This window comes from Macaca fascicularis, chromosome 15 (genome assembly GCF_037993035.2).
Source record: "Macaca fascicularis isolate 582-1 chromosome 15, T2T-MFA8v1.1".
Classification (NCBI taxonomy): Eukaryota; Metazoa; Chordata; class Mammalia; order Primates; family Cercopithecidae; genus Macaca; species Macaca fascicularis.
The window spans coordinates 19,559,168-19,567,042 of NC_088389.1; positions in this window are offsets into that span (position 1 = coordinate 19,559,168).

Sequence of the window (7,875 nt, forward strand, 5' to 3'; positions counted from 1 at the left end):
ACACAGAGGTGCCGGGAGGAGAAGGGACGCATTGGCCCACCGCCTCGAGAGTCCAGGCACTGTGATTGGTGCTTCGCGCGTGTCACCTCAGTAATCTTCCTAACGGCCTTGCAAGGGGTAGGTGTCAGCCCCGGTTTTCTAATAAGCAAATTGAGGCTCAAGGAAGTTAAGCCTTTTGCTTCAGATGACACATGAGTCAGTGGCAGAATTGGCTTTTGAATCCAGGTCTATCTGATACTAAAGTTGCAACAGGCTTCCTCCCTGCTCAGTCTTAGCAATTCAGTAGTGCTGAATGTGGGCGTCCAGAGTTTGTAGCAAAGCTCAGTAATGGCCTTTGGGTGAACCTTTTCAATACAAAAATAAATAAAAATAATAAACATTAATAAAGGATTAATTCTGTAAGAGGTGGATGAACAGACCCAACCAAAGTGAGCTGAAAAGCGGTGCTGTCCAAACATGTAGAATACTGCAGGTGCTACCGTTCGTATGGCTTCTCAGAACACAAACCCCCCCGCCTTCACCCCAAGATGGTTCCATGGAAAAAGCCAGAATTCTGTTGCCAAAAATACGGGAAGTGCTGCACTTGCTCTATCGTCCTCATTGATTCTCAGCCCTTATTGGCATACTAAAGGCTCTGAGAAGTCCCACCTGAAGAAAACTAACGTTTAACCCAGGTTCTACCAAAAGCATTTGAGCATTGGACTTTTTTGCCTCCTGTTAAAATTCTGCTGGGATAATATTCCATGGAATAAAAGGACACTGCTCTAAATACATAAATTGCTGCCTATGTGACACTGAGTTTTTAGTTTCCTGGGTGCCAGCCAATAATACGGAACAATAATAAAGTAACATCTAGAAAACAAAGCAAAGCTCTGTGCTAAATATTTTGTGTGCATTAGAGTACTACTGATTCCCCAGGGCAACCCAGTGAGATTAATGCTATAATGATCCCATATTACAGACAAGAAAACTGAGGCCCAGAAAGAGTAAGTCATTTGCTTGAGGTTACATAACTGGTGAGATGTCAGGAATGAATATAAACCAAATGTCAGGAATAAATATAAACTGGCATCGATTGAGTGCGTACTATTCGATAGGATCTGTGCTGTGATTCTTATCCTTGTGCAAACCCTCAGAGGTACGTAAAACCATCTACATACCTGAAGAAACAGGGAAAGCTGGCTACTCCAAATTAAGTCAGAGTCTGAAGACAGACGCCCCTGGAAATGATGGCAAGGGAGAGTCCTGGGATGAGGTTGGGTCTGACTACACAGAGCTCTTTCCAGGGGTCATTTCCTTCAAGCAGTCTATGAGACAGCAGGCACATCAACCAGAGATCTCACCAGCTAGTCAGTGTTGGAGCTGAGACCTGAATCCAGGGCTTCTGACTCAGGAACCCATGCTTTTTCTGCAACTCCTCGTTCCAGTTCTTGCCCTTCCTGGTTGTATGTGACCTTGACCCAGACAGATGCTTCTCCGATCCTCAATTTCCCTGTCAGACAAATGGAGGTGATGGTACCTGTGTCCTGGGGGACAGGGGGCAGGGTTAAGGAAGAGTGAGTGTGTCTGGCTTAATGTTGGGTCTCAGTGAAGTCAATACCTGAAAGGAGGCTGGGTACGGGGAGCTGTCGCCCCTACACCCCAACAGCAGAAACTCAGCAGAGCCAGGAGCCTTGGCCTGGCTGCCCATCAGGGTTTTAGGTCCACAGTGGTAATCAGTCTCTCAGATCCTATGGCAAAAGTGCCCAACTGCCAGACCCGGGGCTCTTGGAGTCTTGTTCCCTTGGCAACAAGTCTCACCATGGAGACCACAGCCCCATCTTGCCCTCCCTGCATGCTGCCTCTCCACAAACCTTCCTTGTTCAACACCCAGTCCTGGGAGCAGTGTAGGTACTGAGGAGTGCTTCCAGGAGGCACTTCCTCAGATGAGGAGTTGGAGGCAAAAGGATCTCCCATTTTTTGAGTGTCCACTTTATGTGTGGCAAGGTCGAAAGGAATCTGCTACATATGTCATCTCGTTCAGGTTAAAAGCCAGGCGCTCACCCTGTTTTCCGTAAGTGGAAACTGAGGCTCAGGGAGGCAAAATGGACCAGCCCAAAGTCTCACAGCTAGTCAGTGTTCGAGCTGAGACCTGAATCCAGGGCTTCTGACTCAGGAACCCATGCTTTCTCTGCAACTCCCCATTCCCACCCATATTCCCACGAAGCCTCCAGCCACAATCTGAGGAGGGCTGGCTACCTGGGCCTCTGCGGGCAGCACGAGCAGCCAGCCAGCAGCGCTCTGAGGTCTGGGCTGGGCCCAGCAGCATTACAGGAGGAACTGCACTATTTTAAGCCAGGGCCGGAGGGCCCCATGTGGGCACAGGGAGGGTGGCCTCGGGCCCTTGGCCAGCTTCCCGGAAGTCCCCATGGCCTCCCTCCTCTCCCGCTAGCAGGTTTCTGAGGCAGTGACTTCCCTACAAACAGGAAGGAGGCTCTCAGGCTGGGAGACCTCCAGCCCCAGCTTCCTCCCCGTTGCTACCACCCCCAGGCTTCTCCACTAAATGGCGGAGCCCTCCAGCGCCAAGCCCTATCAGTGTCCATCATCCAGGCTGACTCCTAGCCGTGGGTGGGAGGGGGCCTGAATTTGGGCTCCTTGGGCTGCCCCAGCTCACCCACTACAGTTCCAAGGTCCCTGCTTTCCGAGGCCCTTTGTCCCTCACCCGAGCCCAAGTTCTCACAGACATTCCCACCCGGCTGGCCACTGTGAGCTAGAAAGAAGAGCGTCAGTATCCTTAGATGTGGCCCCATTCAAGGACCCCAGAGAGAGAAAAGAAAAACAGACTCAGAGGCTGAAAATAGCAGAGAGAAACAAGTTAGAACGTGATTAAGATACCGACAGTGACAGATTCATCGTGACAGAGGTGAAAGCAGAGACGAGCGAAGACACACCAGAGATGGCTGTGCAGGGCTGGAGCCCAGCAGGGGGTGGTTCAGCGCGATGGCTCCTGACCACCCTCCAAGCACAGGCCCTTTCTCGGGGCTGTGGGGGGCCCACCGGCTGCGTGACTGAAGTGGAATGTGGGGAGCAAGGCTGGGTCACCCCTTGAGGGCCAAGCGTGTGCACCGAGAGATAAGCTACTCCAAGCTGGGGGCCCCAGCTGCACTGCACGCTCCAGGAGCCTGGCGGAGAGGCCAGACCCAAGGCTGGAGCCCAGCTCTGCCAGATGCCACCTTCTGCACATCCTACGGGGGCTCCCCCAGGCCTCATGTTCTAAGGGTCCCAGGTCCTCTGCCCAGCCCTGGGGACAGCAGATTCCAGGCACATCCAGTTCATAGAAGAGCAGTGTGGGCCCCGGAAATAGTATCAGCCACAAAGAGGCCCCTGCCTCGCTTCTCCAGCGCGGGTTGCAGTCCTGGGTCAGGTGAGGGGTTGAGGGGTAGGGCCCTAAGCTGAACACGCAGAGCAGGGGCTCCAGCAGGCTGTGGGCTACTGCGGAATGCCGTGGGGGCGCAGCTCTTCACTGCACTCTGTGAGCTGTCCCCATGTGGCACTGTGCACTCATGTGCCTGAGTGTGTGTCCACGTGTTTTCTCGAATGTGCAAAGATGTACGTGTCCACGTGTTGCCAGGAGCCCCACTCTGCCTCCACAAGTCCCTGCTCTCAGTCTAGAGAAGTGGCCCCAGAGGCACCTGGTCTTCCCCATCCCCATGAGGTGGTCCAGCCCAGAGAGCCACCAGGCAGAGGGGGAAGAGCGAGAAGGTCTATTGCAGGCCCCTAGCCCCCCTCCCCACACTGCAGCTGAGGCTCCCGCCGGCCACGGCCTTGACCCAGCACTATGGACTTCTCTGACATTGGCATCGGATCTGAACATCTGGCAGCAGGCTGATAAGGGGTGCAGCGGAAACAGCCTCTGCTGCCGCCAGCAGGCCCGCCCCCTCTGCTGCCCTGCACGGGGTCTCCACATCCACCCTCCCTCCGCCTCCAGCTCTCCAGGTCCCGGCCCTTCCCACTTCTCATTCTCTGCCTCAGTCTCCCTCTGTCTGTCTGAATCTGTCTCATCCCTACTCTCTCTCTCTCTCCTTCATTTCTTCTCGCTCTCGCTTCTTCTCTCCCCAACCCTCACCACTCTGAATTTCTCTGTCATCCTCCCTCCCTCCCCGACTGGGTCTCCCCCTTCTCTCTCTTTTCATATTTTCTGCCCAAGTCTCTGCAGCTTCTCTCTCTTTTTCTGGCCACCTTTCCCGCTCTGCAGCCTGATGACTCTGTCCCTCTCCTCTGTGTGTCAGTTTCTGGGCCTCTGGTTTGTTTCTTCCTCATCCCACCTCCAGGAAATGGGTCTGGCACTATGGGAAAGTCCCCACTTAGGAGAGAGACCCTGGGCTTTGTTCGCCTGAGGAGGGAGGTTGGGGGCGCCTGAGTCAGGACTACACCCCTCCTTTGCTTTCCCCTCTGGGTGGATGCAGTAGCCTGGGACCACCAGGGCTGGGGCTTGAAGGAAAGGACACACAGGCCACCCAGGGGCTCTGGCAGGGTGGAGAGGAGTCAGCCTGCAGGCCTGGGCTCTGGACTTCACTGCCGGGATTTGAACGCTGGTCCCATCACACCCTCGCCTAGTGACTTTGGGAAGGTGCCTGGTCTCTCTGAGCCTGACTTTCCTCCTCTCTTAACTGCTGCTATCGGAGGTTGAGCGGGAATTACTACCTACCTCCCAGAATGCTGGGGAGATTCGAGACTGACTGCAGGTGCGGAGGGGTTAGGTGGGGGACCTGGCACGTAGGGGACACTTCTGAGTTGGGGCCTTGCCATTCCCAGCACACTGGTAACCCCTGGCTGTCCCCGTCCCCATAGAGCACCCAGTTTAGCTGAGGGTGGGAGGGGACAGCTCAGAGGAAGGGGTTATCAGTGACTGTGGCCAGGGTTGGTTAGGGGATGAGGAGCACCCAGCCTTGAGTGATGGCAAGTGACAGCTGATGCCAACAGAACAGACAGGACCCAAGGAGCAGGCAGCAGAGCTCTACCTACAAGTGCAGGGGAAAGTGGTCATTCAGCAAGTTCCAACGCTTGCTCCGTGCAGGCTGCTGTGGACCCAGAGATAAATCAGGCCTTTCCTGGAGGGTTCCCCAGGCTGGGGTGAGGCGTGCATCACAGAAGGGCAAACAATGTCCATGATGATGTTGCAATCTCAGACTCAACTGGGAAAGGGCCTCCGAGGACAGATCAGCGAGCCCTTCAGCTGGTTGTTTGTTTGTGTTTTGCTGACACTTTTTTTTTTTTTTTTTTTGAGACGGAGTCTCGCTCTGTCGCCCAGGCTGGAGTGCAGTGGCCAGATCTCAGCTCACTGCAAGCTCCGCCTCCCGGGTTCCCGCCATTCTCCTGCCTCAGCCTCCCGAGTAGCTGGGACCACAGGCGCCGCCACCTCGCCCGGCTAATTTTTTGTGGTTTTTTTTTAGTAGAGACGGGGTTTCGCCGTGTTAGCCAGGATGGTCTCGATCTCCTGACCTTGTGATCCGCCCGTCTCGGCCTCCCAAAGTGCTGGGATTACAGGCTTGAGTGCTGACACTTATTGGGCACACATGACATACCAGCCAGCCACTGAATACGCTACATGTGTTGTCTCCTTTCATCCCCATTTTACAGAGAAGATGGAAGGCCCAGAGAGGGGAGGTGACTGGTCCCAGGTGACACAGCTAGAAAGTGGTAGAACTGGGATTCAATGCAGAGATTCTGCCAGCAATTCTCCTTCTCAGGGCTCAAGGGTTCACCAGGAGACTATGACAAAGCCAGGCTGGTTCCTTCTGTGGCATCACGGGGTGAAGAGAGACCTGTTTGTCTCGTTCAAGAAGGCGGACAAAACAGACCGCACTTCATAAGGTCGCTCATCAAACGAGGTGCAAAGATTCATGATTTTGTTGTTGTTACATGTATGTGACATGTTAGTGATGGGTATTTGCTGGGAGATATATATATATATATTTTTTTTTTTTTTTTTGAGATGGAGTCTCGCTCTGTTGCCCACGCTGGCGTGCAGTGGCACTGTCTTGGCTCACTGCAAGCTCCGCCTCCCGGGTTCGCACCATTCTCCTGCCTCAGCCTCCTGAGTAGCTGGGACTGCAGGCGCCCGCCACCAAGCCCGGCTGATTTTTGTATTTTTAGTAGAGCCGGGGTCTCACTGTGTTAGCCAGGATGGTCTCGATCTCCTGACCTCGTGATCTGCCCACCTCGGCCTCTCAAAGTGCTGGGATTACAGGCGTAAGCCACCGTGCCCAGCCTTGCTGGAATATTTCTTATTAAATTCAGAGGGCGAGTGATATTAGTTCAGAAACAAAATCATTGCATTAAAATAGGGACACTAGGCTGGGTGCAGTGGCTCATGCCTATAATCCCAGCACTTTGGGAGGCTGAGGCGGGTGGATCACCTGAGGTCAGGAGGTCGAGACCAGCCTAACCAATATGGTGAAACCCCATCTCTACTAAAAATACAAAAATTAGCTGGGTGCGGTGGCAGATGCCTGTAATCCCAGCTACTTGGGAGGCTGAGACAGGATAATTGCTTGAACCCTGGAGGCAGAGGTTGCAGTGAGCTGAAACCATGCCACTGCACTCCAACCTGGGCAAGAGAGTGAGACTCCATCTCAAAAATAAATAAATAAATAGGGACACTAAGGCCGGGTGCTGTGGCTCACGCCTGTAATCTCAGCACTTTGGGAGGCCGAGGCAGCTGATTGCTTGAGCCCAGGAGTTTAAGACTAGCCTGGGCAGCATGGCGAAATCCCATCTCTACAAAAGAAAACACAAAACTTAGCCAGGTGTGGTGCCATGTGCCTGTAGTCTCAGCTATTCAGGAAACTGAGACAGGAGGATCGCTTGAGCCCAGGAGATCAAGGCTACAGTGAGCTATGATGGTACCACTGTACTCCAGCCTGAGTGACAGAGCAAGACCCTGTCTCGAAAGACATAAAACAAAATAGGAACACTAAAAAGAAGAACATTAAAATAGGGAGACTAGTTAGGTCCAGCCATATGCAAGAGAAGTATATCTTGTAAGATCTTCTCTAGGTGAAAAAGACGTAATTACAAGGTCATGCACATTGAGGAATGAGTTGTCTGTTACGTTGTAGGTGGACTATATTTGATCAGTTAGCCATGACTGTCGGTGAAATTATATTACAAAAATTATTATTATTGAATTAATGATTATTAATTATTAAAACTCTATTGCCCAGGCTAGAATGCAGTGGCACAACCACAGCTCACTGCAGCTCAAACTCCTGGGTTCAAACCATCCTCCTGCCTCAGCCTCCTGAGTAGCCAGGACTACAGGCTATCAGTATTATTATTGTATGTTCACACACAATTTTAAGTGGCATAATGAGGAAAACACATAGTAGGTTTTTTTTTTTTTTTTTTTGAGACGGAGTCTCGCTCTGTCGCCCAGGCTGGAGTGCAGTGGCCGGATCTCAGCTCACTGCAAGCTCCGCCTCCTGGGTTCACGCCATTCTCCTGCCTCAGCCTCCTGAGTAGCTGGGACTACAGGCGCCCACCACCTCGCCCGGCTAGTTTTTTGTATTTTTTTAGTAGAGACGGGGTTTCACCGTGTTAGCCAGGATGGTCTCGATCTCCCGACCTCGTGATCCGCCCGTCTCGGCCTCCCAAAGTGCTGGGATTACAGGCTTGAGCCACCGCGCCCAGCCACACAGTAGGTTTTATTTTATTTCATTTTAGACGGAGTCTCACACTGTCACCCAGGCTGGACTGCAGTGGCACAATCTTGGCTCACTGCAACCTCTGCCTCCCAGGTTCAAGCGATCCTCCTGCCTCAGTCTCCCAAGCAGCTGGGACTGCAGGCACAAGCCACCACACCAGGTTAATTTTTGTATTTTTAGTATAGATGGG